Source organism: Cherax quadricarinatus, chromosome 30, assembly GCF_038502225.1.
Source record: "Cherax quadricarinatus isolate ZL_2023a chromosome 30, ASM3850222v1, whole genome shotgun sequence".
Lineage (NCBI taxonomy): Eukaryota > Metazoa > Arthropoda > Malacostraca > Decapoda > Parastacidae > Cherax > Cherax quadricarinatus.
Genome location: NC_091321.1, coordinates 22,002,927 through 22,017,926, shown reverse-complemented (window position 1 = coordinate 22,017,926; position 15,000 = coordinate 22,002,927).

Below are 15,000 nucleotides of genomic sequence, written 5' to 3'. Positions count from 1 at the left end.
TAGCAGCAGCAGCAGCAACAACAACAACAGCAGTAGCAGCGTTGTTTCCACTCTCTTCACACACACACACACACACACACACACACACACACACACACACACACACACACACACACACACACACACATACACACACACACAAATAAAACTTTAAAGTTAATTTTCTCAAGAATTAGATTGAGCACTCTGACGTTGCTCATTTTCACCGTCGCAATATTTACGTTTTTAAGTTTTCTTGCAAATTTTCTCAATTATCACAGCCTTCTGTGGACCCTTTTTTGGGACTTAGCTCCAAGGCCTTTTGTGTATCCATATGCTCTTGCTCTACCATACACAGGATAGTGATGCACAATAAACTAGCCACTTCGGTGGCAGAATCGAATCCCCTAGAACCTTGCCGTGAACCTCCGAGGTTCCATGGATCCCAGTTTGACAAAGACAGTTCTAACTCATCCAGTGATGACTGTCACCTCTGTCCTCACATACGCCACACACAATCTGTAATACATTGGATTTGTGGGTATTAAATAATAATGAGTAATTACACGTGAGACTGAGCTCAACTGGAGATGCTTCTACGTACAGCTTTATTTCCTGTCGACCGGAGAACGAATCTGAAATTATAGTACTCCATTTTTTAGATGGTACTGAGGTATCTACAAGAACCAGATGGTTGAATGGTCCTTAAGGTGGTGTTGACCACCTAGCCAGGTGCAGGTAGTGTTGACCACCTAGCCAGGTGCAGGTAGTGTTGACCACCTAGCCAGGTGCAGGTGGTGTTGACCACCTAGCCAGGTGCAGGTAGTGTTGACCACCTAGCCAGGTGCAGGTAGTGTTGACCACCTAGCCAGGTGCAGGTAGTGTTGACCACCTAGCCAGGTGCAGGTGGTGTTGACCACCTATCCAGGTGCAGGTGGTGTTGACCACCTATCCAGGTGCAGGTAGTGTTGACCACCTATCCAGGTGCAGGTAGTGTTAACCACCTATCCAGGTGCAGGTAGTGTTGACCACCTAGCCAGGTGCAGGTGGTGTTGACCACCTAGCCAGGTGCAGGTAGTGTTGACCACCTAGCCAGGTGCAGGTAGTGTTGACCACCTAGCCAGGTGCAGGTAGTGTTGACCACCTATCCAGGTGCAGGTAGTGTTGACCACCTATCCAGGTGCAGGTAGTGTTGACCACCTATCCAGGTGCAGGTGGTGTTGACCACCTAGCCAGGTGCAGGTAGTGTTGACCACCTATCCAGGTGCAGGTAGTGTTGACCACCTATCCAGGTGCAGGTAGTGTTGACCACCTATCCAGGTGCAGGTAGTGTTGACCACCTATCCAGGTGCAGGTGGTGTTGACCACCTAGCCAGGTGCAGGTAGTGTTGACCACCTATCCAGGTGCAGGTAGTGTTGACCACCTATCCAGGTGCAGGTAGTGTTGACCACCTATCCAGGTGCAGGTAGTGTTAACCACCTATCCAGGTGCAGGTAGTGTTGACCACCTAGCCAGGTGCAGGTGGTGTTGACCACCTAGCCAGGTGCAGGTAGTGTTGACCACCTAGCCAGGTGCAGGTAGTGTTGACCACCTAGCCAGGTGCAGGTAGTGTTGACCACCTATCCAGGTGCAGGTAGTGTTGACCACCTATCCAGGTGCAGGTAGTGTTGACCACCTATCCAGGTGCAGGTGGTGTTGACCACCTAGCCAGGTGCAGGTAGTGTTGACCACCTATCCAGGTGCAGGTAGTGTTGACCACCTATCCAGGTGCAGGTAGTGTTGACCACCTATCCAGGTGCAGGTAGTGTTGACCACCTATCCAGGTGCAGGTGGTGTTGACCACCTAGCCAGGTGCAGGTAGTGTTGACCACCTATCCAGGTGCAGGTAGTGTTGACCACCTATCCAGGTGCAGGTAGTGTTGACCACCTATCCAGGTGCAGGTAATGTTGACCACCTATCCAGGTGCAGGTAGTGTTGACCACCTAGCCACTAACACCTGCGTGGTGGTGCTGGAAGGTGTTTCTAGTCTTTACCTGAGATGTTTATTGTCTCTCTGGCATGAATGTTAAACCTGAGTCCGACAGCTGGCTGTGGTATCCTCTTGTTGTTGTTGTTGTTGTTGTTGTTGTTATTGTTGTTGTTGTTGTTGTTGTTGTTGTTGCTGTTGTTGTTGTTGTTGTTGTTGTTGTTGTTGTTGTTGTTGCTGTTGTTGTTGTTGTTGTTGTTGTTATTGTTGTTGTTGCTGTTGTTGTTGTTGTTGTTGTTGTTGTTGTTGTTGTTGTTGTTGTTGTTGTTGTTGTTGTTGTTGTTGTTGTTATTGTTGTTGTTGTTCCTGTTGTTGTTGTTCTTGTTGTTATTGTTGTTGTTGCTGTTGTTGTTGTTGTTATTGTTGTTGTTGTTGTTGTTGCTGTTGTTGTTGTTGTTATTGTTGTTGTTGTTGTTCCTGTTGTTGTTGTTGTTCTTGTTGTTATTGTTGTTGTTGTTGTTGTTGTTGTTGTTGTTGTTATTGTTGTTGTTGTTGTTGTTGTTGTTGTTGTTGTTGTTGTTGTTGTTGTTGTTGTTATTGCAGTTCACTGACATTATATATAATAACATTATTATTGTTGTTGTTGTTTTTTGTTGTTTTAAAGTTTGTGCTGTTATAAAACCTTCAGTTTTTAATATTTAATCCCTTATGTCTGTATTGCTCGCAATACTTTCTCTCATTTTCCGGTCATCCTATATCTCTCATTTTCCGGTCATCCTATATCTCTCATTTTCCGGTCATCCTATATCTCTCATTTTCCGGTCATCCTATATCTCTCATTTTCCGGTCATCCTATATCTCTCATTTTCCGGTCATCCTATATCTCTCATTTTCCGGTCATCCTATATCTCTCATTTTCTGGTCATCCTATATCTCTCATTTTCCGGTCATCCTATATCTCTCATTTTCCGGTCATCCTATATCTCTCATTTTCCGGTCATCCTATATCTCTCATTTTCCGATCATCCTATATCTCTCATTTTCCGGTCATCCTATATCTCTCATTTTCCAGTCATCCTATATCTCTCATTTTCCGGTCATCCTATATCTCTCATTTTCCGGTCATCCTATATCTCTCATTTTCCGGTCATCCCATATCTCTCATTTTCCGGTCATCCTATATCTCTCATTTTCCGGTCATCCCATATCTCTCATTTTCCGGTCATCCCATATCTCTCATTTTCCGGTCATCCTATATCTCTCATTTTCCGATCATCCTATATCTCTCATTTTCCGGTCATCCTATATCTCTCATTTTTCGGTCATCCTATATCTCTCATTTTCCGGTCATCCTATATCTCTCATTTTCCGGTCATCCTATATCTCTCATTTTCCGGTCATCCTATATCTCTCATTTTCCGATCATCCTATATCTCTCATTTTCCGATCATCCTATATCTCTCATTTTCCGGTCATCCTATATCTCTCATTTTCCGGTCATCCTATATCTCTCATTTTCCGGTCATCCTATATCTCTCATTTTCCGGTCATCCCATATCTCTCATTTTCCGGTCATCCTATATCTCTCATTTTCCGGTCATCCTATATCTCTCATTTTCCGGTCATCCCATATCTCTCATTTTCCGGTCATCCTATATCTCTCATTTTCCGGTCATCCTATATCTCTCATTTTCCGGTCATCCTATATCTCTCATTTTCCGATCATCCTATATCTCTCATTTTCCGGTCATCCCATATCTCTCATTTTCCGGTCATCCTATATCTCTCATTTTCCGGTCATCCTATATCTCTCATTTTCCGGTCATCCTATATCTCTCATTTTCCGATCATCCTATATCTCTCATTTTCCGGTCATCCCATATCTCTCATTTTCCGGTCATCCTATATCTCTCATTTTCCGGTCATCCTATATCTCTCATTTTCCGGTCATCCCATATCTCTCATTTTCCGGTCATCCTATATCTCTCATTTTCCGGTCATCCTATATCTCTCATTTTCCGGTCATCCTATATCTCTCATTTTCCGATCATCCTATATCTCTCATTTTCCGGTCATCCCATATCTCTCATTTTCCGGTCATCCTATATCTCTCATTTTCCGGTCATCCTATATCTCTCATTTTCCGGTCATCCTATATCTCTCATTTTCCGGTCATCCTATATCTCTCATTTTCCGGTCATCCTATATCTCTCATTTTCCGGTCATCCCATATCTCTCATTTTCCGGTCATCCTATATCTCTCATTTTCCGGTCATCCTATATCTCTCATTTTCCGGTCATCCTATATCTCTCATTTTCCGGTCATCCTATATCTCTCATTTTCCGATCATCCTATATCTCTCATTTTCCGGTCATCCTATATCTCTCATTTTCCGGTCATCCTATATCTCTCATTTTCCGATCATCCTATATCTCTCATTTTCCGATCATCCTATATCTCTCATTTTCCGGTCATCCCATATCTCTCATTTTCCGGTCATCCTATATCTCTCATTTTCCGGTCATCCTATATCTCTCATTTTCCGGTCATCCTATATCTCTCATTTTCCGGTCATCCTATATCTCTCATTTTCCGGTCATCCTATATCTCTCATTTTCCGGTCATCCTATATCTCTCATTTTCCGGTCATCCTATATCTCTCATTTTCCGGTCATCCTATATCTCTCATTTTCCGGTCATCCTATATCTCTCATTTTCCGGTCATCCTATATCTCTCATTTTCCGGTCATCCCATATCTCTCATTTTCCGGTCATCCTATATCTCTCATTTTCCGGTCATCCTATATCTCTCATTTTCCGGTCATCCTATATCTCTCATTTTCCGGTCATCCTATATCTCTCATTTTCCGGTCATCCTATATCTCTCATTTTCCGGTCATCCTATATCTCTCATTTTCCGGTCATCCTATATCTCTCATTTTCCGGTCATCCTATATCTCTCATTTTCCGGTCATCCCATATCTCTCATTTTCCGGTCATCCTATATCTCTCATTTTCCGGTCATCCTATATCTCTCATTTTCCGGTCATCCTATATCTCTCATTTTCCGGTCATCCTATATCTCTCATTTTCCGGTCATCCTATATCTCTCATTTTCCGGTCATCCTATATCTCTCATTTTCCGGTCATCCCATATCTCTCATTTTCCGGTCATCCTATATCTCTCATTTTCCGGTCATCCTATATCTCTCATTTTCCGGTCATCCTATATCTCTCATTTTCCGGTCATCTTATATCTCTCATTTTCCGGTCATCCTATATCTCTCATTTTCCGGTCATCCTATATCTCTCATTTTCCGGTCATCCTATATCTCTCATTTTCCGGTCATCCTATATCTCTCATTTTCCGGTCATCCTATATCTCTCATTTTCCGGTCATCCTATATCTCTCATTTTGCGGTCATCCCATATCTCTCATTTTCCGGTCATCCCATATCTCTCATTTTCCGGTCATCCTATATCTCTCATTTTCCGGTCATCCTATATCTCTCATTTTCCGGTCATCCTATATCTCTCATTTTCCGATCATCCTATATCTCTCATTTTCCGATCATCCTATATCTCTCATTTTCCGATCATCCTATATCTCTCATTTTTCGGTCATCCTATATCTCTCATTTTCCGGTCATCCTATATCTCTCATTTTCCGGTCATCCTATATCCCTCATTTTCCGGTCATCCTATATCTCTCATTTTCCGGTCATCCTATATCTCTCATTTTCCGATCATCCTATATCTCTCATTTTTCGGTCATCCTATATCTCTCATTTTCCGGTCATCCTATATCTCTCATTTTCCGGTCATCCTATATCTCTCATTTTCCGGTCATCCTATATCTCTCATTTTCCGGTCATCCTATATCTCTCATTTTCCGGTCATCCTATATCTCTCAATTTCCGGTCATCCTATATCTCTCATTTTCCGGTCATCCTATATCTCTCATTTTCCGGTCATCCCATATCTCTCATTTTCCGGTCATCCCATATCTCTCATTTTCCGGTCATCCTATATCTCTCATTTTCCGGTCATCCTATATCTCTCATTTTCCGGTCATCCTATATCTCTCATTTTCCGATCATCCTATATCTCTCATTTTCCGATCATCCTATATCTCTCATTTTCCGATCATCCTATATCTCTCATTTTTCGGTCATCCTATATCTCTCATTTTCCGGTCATCCTATATCTCTCATTTTCCGGTCATCCTATATCCCTCATTTTCCGGTCATCCTATATCTCTCATTTTCCGGTCATCCTATATCTCTCATTTTCCGATCATCCTATATCTCTCATGTTTCGGTCATCCTATATCTCTCATTTTCCGGTCATCCTATATCTCTCATTTTCCGGTCATCCTATATCTCTCATTTTCCGGTCATCCTATATCTCTCATTTTCCGGTCATCCTATATCTCTCATTTTCCGATCATCCTATATCTCTCATTTTCCGATCATCCTATATCTCTCATTTTTCGGTCATCCTATATCTCTCATTTTCCGGTCATCCTATATCTCTCATTTTCCGATCATCCTATATCTCTCATTTTCCGATCATCCTATATCTCTCATTTTCCGGTCATCCCATATCTCTCATTTTCCGGTCATCCTATATCTCTCATTTTCCGGTCATCCTATATCTCTCATTTTCCGGTCATCCTATATCTCTCATTTTCCGATCATCCTATATCTCTCATTTTCCGATCATCCTATATCTCTCATTTTCCGATCATCCTATATCTCTCATTTTTCGGTCATCCTATATCTCTCATTTTCCGGTCATCCTATATCTCTCATTTTCCGATCATCCTATATCTCTCATTTTTCGGTCATCCTATATCTCTCATTTTCCGGTCATCCTATATCTCTCATTTTCTGGTCATCCTATATCTCTCATTTTCCGATCATCCTATATCTCTCATTTTCCGATCATCCTATATCTCTCATTTTCCGGTCATCCCATATCTCTCATTTTCCGGTCATCCTATATCTCTCATTTTCCGGTCATCCTATATCTCTCATTTTCCGGTCATCCCATATCTCTCATTTTCCGGTCATCCTATATCTCTCATTTTCCGGTCATCCTATATCTCTCATTTTCCGGTCATCCTATATCTCTCATTTTCCGATCATCCTATATCTCTCATTTTTCGGTCATCCTATATCTCTCATTTTCCGGTCATCCTATTTCTCTTATTTTCCGGTCATCCTATATCTCTCATTTTCCGGTCATCCTATATCTCTCATTTTCCGATCATCCTATATCTCTCATTTTCCGGTCATCCCATATCTCTCATTTTCCGGTCATCCTATATCTCTCATTTTCCGGTCATCCTATATCTCTCATTTTCCGGTCATCCCATATCTCTCATTTTCCGGTCATCCTATATCTCTCATTTTCCGGTCATCCTATATCTCTCCTTTTCCGGTCATCCTATATCTCTCGTTTTCTTTTCCCTCTCATGCTCCTTCTCTCACTTTAACTTTCTCTCTCTAAAAATGTCTTTCACTTCTTCCTTACCCTGAACTGCTGTCTTCTCCCTCTGCCTCGCTATCTCCCTTTTCACCCTCTCCCCTCTTTCCTCTCCCTTTAATTCCATTACCCCCTCCCCTTCTCTACATCATCCCCTCTCTTCCATCATCTCTTCCTCCCCTCCATCACCCCTTGCCTCCCCTCCATCACCCCTTATTTCCCCTCCATCACCCCTCACTTCCCCTCCATCACCCCTCACTTCCCCTCCATCACCCCTCCCTCCCCTCCATCACCTCTTACTTCCCCTCTATCACACCATTACGTCCCCTCCATCACCTCTTCCTCCCCTCGATCACCCCTTGCTTCCCCTCCATCACCCCTCACTTCCCCTCCATCACCCCTCCCTCCCCTCCATCACCTCTCCCTCCTTGACTCCCAGAGGCCAGTATCATACTGTCTGCACCGCATCATAAGCTAATTTCACCTCTAATGACTATACTGCGAGTTAATCACTTAATTACTCTGGATTTTGGCATTTTCTGGTTATTTTGAGAGTAGGGGAAGATGTTGCTTGTTGCAGAGTGCTTGTTAGAGGAAGGGAGGAGGAGGAAGGTGGGAGGAGAGAGGAGGAAGGTGGGAGGAGGGAGGAGGAAGGGAGAGGGAGGGGAGGTGGAGGGAGGAGGTGGAGAGGGGAGGAAGGTGGGAGGGAGGTGAGGGAGGGAGGAGGAAGGAGAGGGAGGGAGGAGGAAGGAGGAGAGGAGGGAAGGAGGGAGGGAGAGGGGAGGAAGGAAGGAGAGGAGGGAGGGAGGGAGGAGGAGGAGGGGAGGAGGAGGAAGGAGGAGGGGAGAGGAGGAGGGAGGGGGAGAGGGAGGAAGGAGGAGGAGGAGGGAGGGAGGAGGAGGGGAGGAGGGAGAGGAGGAGAGGGGAGGGAGGAGGGGAGAGAGGGGAGGAAGGTGGGGAGGAGAGAGGGAGGAAGGTGGGAGAGAGGAGGGAAGGAAGGGAGAGAGAGGGAGGAAGGTGGGAGGGGAGAGGAGGAAGGTGGGAGAGGGAGGGGAGGGAAGGTGGGAGAAAGAGGGGAGGAGAGGGAGGGAGGAGGAGGGGAGGAGGGGAGGGGGGAGGGAGAGAGGGAGGGAAGGTGGGAGAGAGGGAGGGAAGGTGGGAGAGAGAGAGGGAAGGTGGGAGAGAGAGGGGAGGGAAGGAGGAGGAGGAGAGGAGGGAGGGAGAGAGAGGGAGGGAAGGTGGGGAGAGGGAGAGGGAGGAAGGTAGGGAGAGAGGGAGGAAGGTGGGAGAGGAGGGAGGTGGAGGAGAGAGGGGAGGAAGGTGGGGAGAGAGGGAGGGAAGGTGGGAGGAGAGGAGGAAGGGAGGGAGGGAGAGGAGGAAGGGAGGGAGGAGGAGGAAGGAGGAGGAGGAGGGAGGAGGAAGGGAGGAGGGAGGGAGGGAGAGGGAGGGAGGTGGGAGAGGGAGGAGGAGGGAAGGTGGGAGAGGAAGGAGGGAAGGAGGAGACAGGGAGGAAGAGGGAGGGAAGGTGGGAGAGAGGGAGGGACGGTGGGAGAGGGAGAGGAGGAAGGTGGGAGAGAAGGGAGGAAGGAAGGGAGAGGAGGAGGAGGGAGGAGAGAGGGGAGGAAGGTGGGGAGAGAGGAGGAGGAGGAAGGGAGAGAGGGGAGGAGGAGGGAGGAGAGGGAGGGAGGGAAGGTGGGAGAGAGGGAGGGAAGGTGGGAGAGAGGGAGGGAAGGTGGGAGAGAGGGAGGGAAGGTATAGAGAGGGGAGGAAGGAGGGAGACAGGGAGGAGAGGGAGAGAGGGAGGAGGAGGGAGGGAGAGGGAGGAAGGTGGGAGAGAGAGGAGGAGGAGGGAGAGGAGGAAGGAGGGAGAGAGGGGAGGAAGGTGGGAGGGAGAGGGAGAGGGAGGTAAGGTGGGAGAGAGGGAGGAAGGAGGAGAGAGGAGGGAGGAGGGAGGGAGGAGGGAGAGGGAGGGGAGGAGGGAGGGAGGAATGGGAGGGGAGGAGGAAGGTAGGGGAGAGAGAGGAAGGAAGAGGAGGAAGGGAGGAGGAGGGAGGAAGGGAGGAGAGGGAGGAAGGAGGAGGGAGACAGGGAGGGAAAGAGGGAGAGAGGGAGGAAGGTGGGGAGGGAGAGGGAGGGAAGGTGGGAGGAGAGGAGGAGGGGAGGGGAGGGAGAGGGGAGGAGGAGAGGAGAGAGGAGGGAGGAAGGGAGGAGAGGGAGGAGGAAGGGAGGAGGGAGAGGAGGGAGGAGGAGGAGGAGGAGGGAAGAGGAGGGAGGAAGGTAGGGAGAGAGGAGGAAGGGAGGGAGAGGAGGGAGGGAGGAAAGGGAGAGGAGGAGGAGGAGGAGGAGAGGAGGGGAAGGAGGAAGGAGGGAGAGGAGAGAGGGAGGAGAGGGAGAGGAGGAGAGAGGGAGGAGGAGGGAGAGGAGGAGGGGAGGAGAGGGAGGGAGGAAGGAGGGGAGGGAGAGAGGGAGGAAGGAGGGGAGAGAGGGAGAGGAAGGGGAGAGGGGAGAGAGGAGGAAGGTGGGAGAGGAGGAGGTGGGAGGGGAGGAGGAGGGAGGAGGAGGAGGGAGGGAGAGGAGGGAGGAAGGGAGAGAGGAGGAGGGAAGGTGGGAGGGAGAGGAGGGAAGGAGGGAGAGGGAGGAGGAGGGAGGGAGGAGGGGAGGGAGGGAGGGAGGAGGAGGGGGATGTGGAGGGAGGAAGGAAGGGAGAGAGGGAGGAGGGAGGAGGGAGAGGAGGGAAGGAGGAGGGAGGAGGAGGGAGGAAGGTGGGAGAGGGGAGGAGGAAGGTGGGAGAGAGAGGAGGAAAGGTGGGAGAGGGAGGGAGGAGGAGGGAGGAGAGGAGAGAGGGGAGGAAGGAGGGGAGGAGAGGAGGAGGGGAAGGTGGGAGAGAGGGGAGGAGGGGAGGGAGAGGAGGGGAAAGGAGGGAGAGGAGGAGGAAAGGAGGGAGGAGGGAGGAGGAGGAGGAGAGGGGAGGAGGAAGGTGGGGAGGAGGAGGGGAGGGAGAGGGAGGAAGGAGGGGAGAGAGGGAGGAGGGAGGAGGGGAGGGAGGGAGGAAGGAGGGGAGAGAGAGGAGGAAGGGAGGGAGAGGAGGGAGAGGAGGAGGAGGGAGGGAGGAGGGAGGGGAGGGAGGGAGAGGAGGAGGAGAGGGAGGAGGGAAGGAGAGAGGGAGGAGGGAAGGAGAGGGGAGGGAGGAAGGTGGGAGAGAGAGGAGGAGGGGAGGAGGAGAGGAGGAGGAGGGGAGAGAGAGGAGGAGGAGGGAGGAGAGGGGAGGAGGGAGGAGGGGAGGGAGGGAGGGAGGAGGGAGGAGAGGGGAGGGAGAGGGAGGGAGGAGGAGGGAGGGAGGAGGAGGGAAGGAGGGAGGGAGGGAGGGAGGGAGGTGAGGAGGGAGGAAGGAGGGAGAGGAGGAGGAGGTGGGAGAGAGGGAGGGAGGAGGAGAGGAGGAGGAGGGAGGGAGGAGGGGAGGGAGGAGAGGGAAGGAGGGAAGGGAGGAGAGGGAGGAGGAAGGAGGGGAGGGAGAGGGAGGAGGAGGGGAGGGGAGAGGAGGGAGGAGGAGGAGGAGGGAGGAGGAGGTGGGAGGGGAGGAAGGAGGAGAGGAGGGAGGAGGGAGGAGGGAGGAGGGAAGGATGGGAGAGGGAGGGAGGAGGGAGGGAGGAGGAGGGAGGGAGAGAGGGGAGGAGGAGGGGAGGAGGGGAAGGAAGGTGGGAGAGAGGGAGGAAGGTGGGAGGAGAGGAGGGAGGAGGGAGAGGGAGGAGAGGAGGAAGGAGGAGAGGGAGGGAGGAGGTGGGAGAGGGGAGGAAGGAGGTGGGAGAGGGGAGGAAGGATGTGGGAGAGGGGAGGGAGAGAGGGAGGGAGGGAGGAAGGGAGGAGAGGGAGGAAGGAGGGAGAGGAGGGAGAGGAGGAGGAGGGGAGGGGAGAGGAGGGGAGGAGGAGGGAGGAGGAGGGAGGAGGTGGGAAGAGGGAGGGAGGGGAGGAGAGGGAGGAGGAGGGAGGGAGGGAGGAGGAGGAGGAGAGAGGAGGAGGGAGGAGGGAGGGAGGAGGAGGGGAGAGGAGGAGGAGAGAGGGGAGGGAGGAGGGAGGGGAGAGGAGGGAGGAAGGAGGGAGGAGGGGAGGGAGGGAGGAAGGGAGGAGGAGGAGGAGGAGGAGGAGGAGGGGAGGAGGGAGGAGGAGGGAGGAGGGGAGGAGGAGAGGAGGGGAAGGAGGAGGGAGAGGAGGAGGAGGGAGGAGGGAGGGAGGGAGGAGGGAGGGAGGGAGGAGGAGGGAGGAGGAGGAAGGAGGGGAGAGGAGGAAGGTGGGAGAGGGAGGGGAGGAGGAGGAGGGAGGGAGGAGGGGAAGGTGGGAGAGGAGGAGGAAGGGAGGGGAGGAGGAGAGGGAGGGAGGAGGGAGGAGGAGAGGAGGGAGGAGGAGGGAGAGAGGGGAGGGAAGGAGAGAGGAGGGAAGGGAAGGAGGGGAGAGAGGAGGGGAGGAAGGAGGAGAGGAGGGGAAGGAGGGGAGAGGAGGAGGAGGGAGGAGGGAGGAGGGAGGAGGAGGGAGGAGGGGAGGGAGGAGGGAGGGAGGAGAGGGGAGGAGGAGAGGAGGAGGAGGAGAGAGAGGAGGGAAGGAGGAGGGGAGAGGAGAGGAGGAGGAGAGGAGGGGAGGAGGAGGGAGAGGAGGGAGGAGGGGAGGGAGGAGGAGGGGAGGAAGGAGGGGAGGAGGGAAGGGAGGAGGAGGAGGAGGAGGAGGAGAGGGAGGGGAAGGAGGAGGAGGAGAGGGAGGAAGGAGGAGAGGAGGAGGAGGAAGGAGGAGAGAGGGGAAGGAAGGAGGGAGAGGAGGAAGGAGGGGAGAGGGGAGGGAGGGAGGGAGGAGGAGAGAGGGGAGGAGGGGAGAGGGGAGAGGGGAGGAGAGGGAGGGAAGGAGGGAGAGAGGGAGGGAAGGAGGGAGAGAGGGAGGGAAGGAGGGAGAGAGGGAGGGAAGGAGGGAGAGAGGGAGAAGACAATAATAACATGGAAAAGATAATAAGGAGACTGGTGGGGTCTTATGGACAATTACTGTGTCATTAACTACAATCTGTACGGGGTTACAGACAGTTTATCCTGTATTATACGTGTACTGGAGTCCTAACGGTAACTCCTGTTTCATACACGTATGGGAGCTCTAACGGGAACTCCTGTTCCATACATGTACTGGAGTTCCACAACAGTATAGCAGATCAAACAGAAAAGAGAGGAACAGATAAACTGTTACAAAAAACGCGATTCTAAAGCTTAGAGATCTCCAGGTAATACTAGAAAGGACTGCCCTTCTAGCATCCAGCCTGTTACTGGGTTTTCGTAACAAGTAGTCAGTATCCTGGTCCAATTATCCATTAGAATTCAGTATGATTCAATAGTGCTTCAGGATTACAACTGGTAGGCTACTAACTAGAGAAATTAAAATTTAATAAATTTATTAAGTATCGTCTAGAGGTATATCATATTAAATTAAATCAATCACAGTAATCAAAATAATATTAATCACTTCTCTCGTGTACAATATTATTGTGCTGAAAGCACATATCACATTTATAATTCTTAAGTACCGTCTGGTACATTAACATTTAATAAGATATTACAAATATGTACAAGTAAGTTTGTGTATGTGTGTAAGTGCTCTAAGTAGTTCACTATGTCTCACGACTCGACTAGATTTAAACAAGTGACTGACAAAGTCCTCAAATAAACTAACTTCTTGACCAACTGGCAATCAGAACAGTCTGCTTGAACAATAAAAAGAATGCTACGCCCAATAACAATATAACAAGCAACTGCGACACAGAATCAGGAACAAGGAGATAATATAACGACACTAAATAGGGAATATCAGCAGATCCTCTACAAAAGTCACAAAACTCCCATACGACTGAATCTAAGTTCAGCATAAGAAAATCCCTGACTGTGACAATACACAGATACCAGTACAAGTTAGGTCAGAAGCTACAGCTTAGGACCTGAGTTGCTCAGAGTGTCTTTGCGACACACAACCTCAGTACAATGTTGAAAATCACTAAGTCTATACAATGTTCTGTGAGCAGATTTCTACAGAACTAACAAGAATAATAAGAGACGATCTTCCAACAAGGGCCAATAAGGGAGATTTAGGTACTTGTCAAGAATGCGTCCAACCACCAAGCGAGTCTAGACCAGACTGAATACTTCAGGCGAGGTGAGGACACCCCCCCCCTCGATCACGTGATAGCTCCGTGGGTCGCTGCCCAGCAACAGAAGCCGGCAGGGAAACGAGCAAAGAGCGATAATTACAATAGTTAGACAATCAAGACTTGAACTGAGCACATATGTTACATCCTACCTAACAACATAACTAAGTCAAATAATAATATATAAAGCAATACATTTACGATTTAGCTATTATCGCAAATATAAACAATATAAAATTATATGAAAAGGTAATAATTATATATATATACATATTAATCATTGTAACCCATTCAGGGGTTGCAACATAAACTAAACAGTGACACACTGTTAACAGTCATGAACTATAGTATCCTACAAGAGGGTAAACCATACACTACAAGAACAGGCAGGGATAAGGAGAAATAACAGGCAAGGATAACGGGAAACAACAGACAATGATAACAGGAATAAACAGGCAAGGATAACGGGAAACAACAGACAACGATAACAGGAATAAACAGACAAGGATAACGGGAAAGACACTTGTCTTGATGTAACATTAACTAGCTGAGATAAACTTGAATGATAAAACACAGTCCTACGGATCCTTCTCTGCGGAAGATTTAACACAAATAAAACAAATCTATAAGATGGAGAGATAGACTATAAGAAGTGTCGCGGCAGCAGGAGTGGTCGAACTGGCTGTGGTGTGTCGCGGCAGCAGGAGTGGTCGAACTAACTGTGGTGTGTCGCGAACCATAACAAGTGCAAGGTCATGATAATCGGGGAGGGGGGGGTAAGAGAAACGGAAGCTGAATACAGATTATAGAGAGAGAGGCAATAAAGCAAAGACAAGGACAGGAGACCAAGGGATAAGCAAAATACTAAGCATATTATCAAGTTCATATATCAGAAGGATGTTCACTGCAGTGTGTGTTTGTCAGGCGAACTGAAGAACATTAAGTCATTCAAGACCTTGTGTATGTCGTTTATCAGACCTGTGAAGGAGCATGCTAGCTCCAGCATGGAGCGTGCACACACTTGGTCAAGTAGGTACAGGAACCAGACGAACTTCAAACATTGGTACAGGAACCAGACGAACTTCAAACATTGGTACAGGAACCAGACGAACTTCAAACATTGGTACAGGAACCAGACGAACTTCAAACATTGGTACAGGAACCAGACGAACTTCAAACATTGGTACAGGAACCAGACGAACTTCAAACATTGGTACAGGAACCAGACGAACTTCAAACATTGGTACAGGAACCAGACGAACTCCAAAGATTGGTACAGGAACCAGACGAACTTCAAACATTGGTACAGGAACCAGACGAACTCCAAAGATTGGCACGGAAACCAGAGAAACTCCAAACATTAGTACAGGAACCAGACAGACTCAAAGATTGCTTT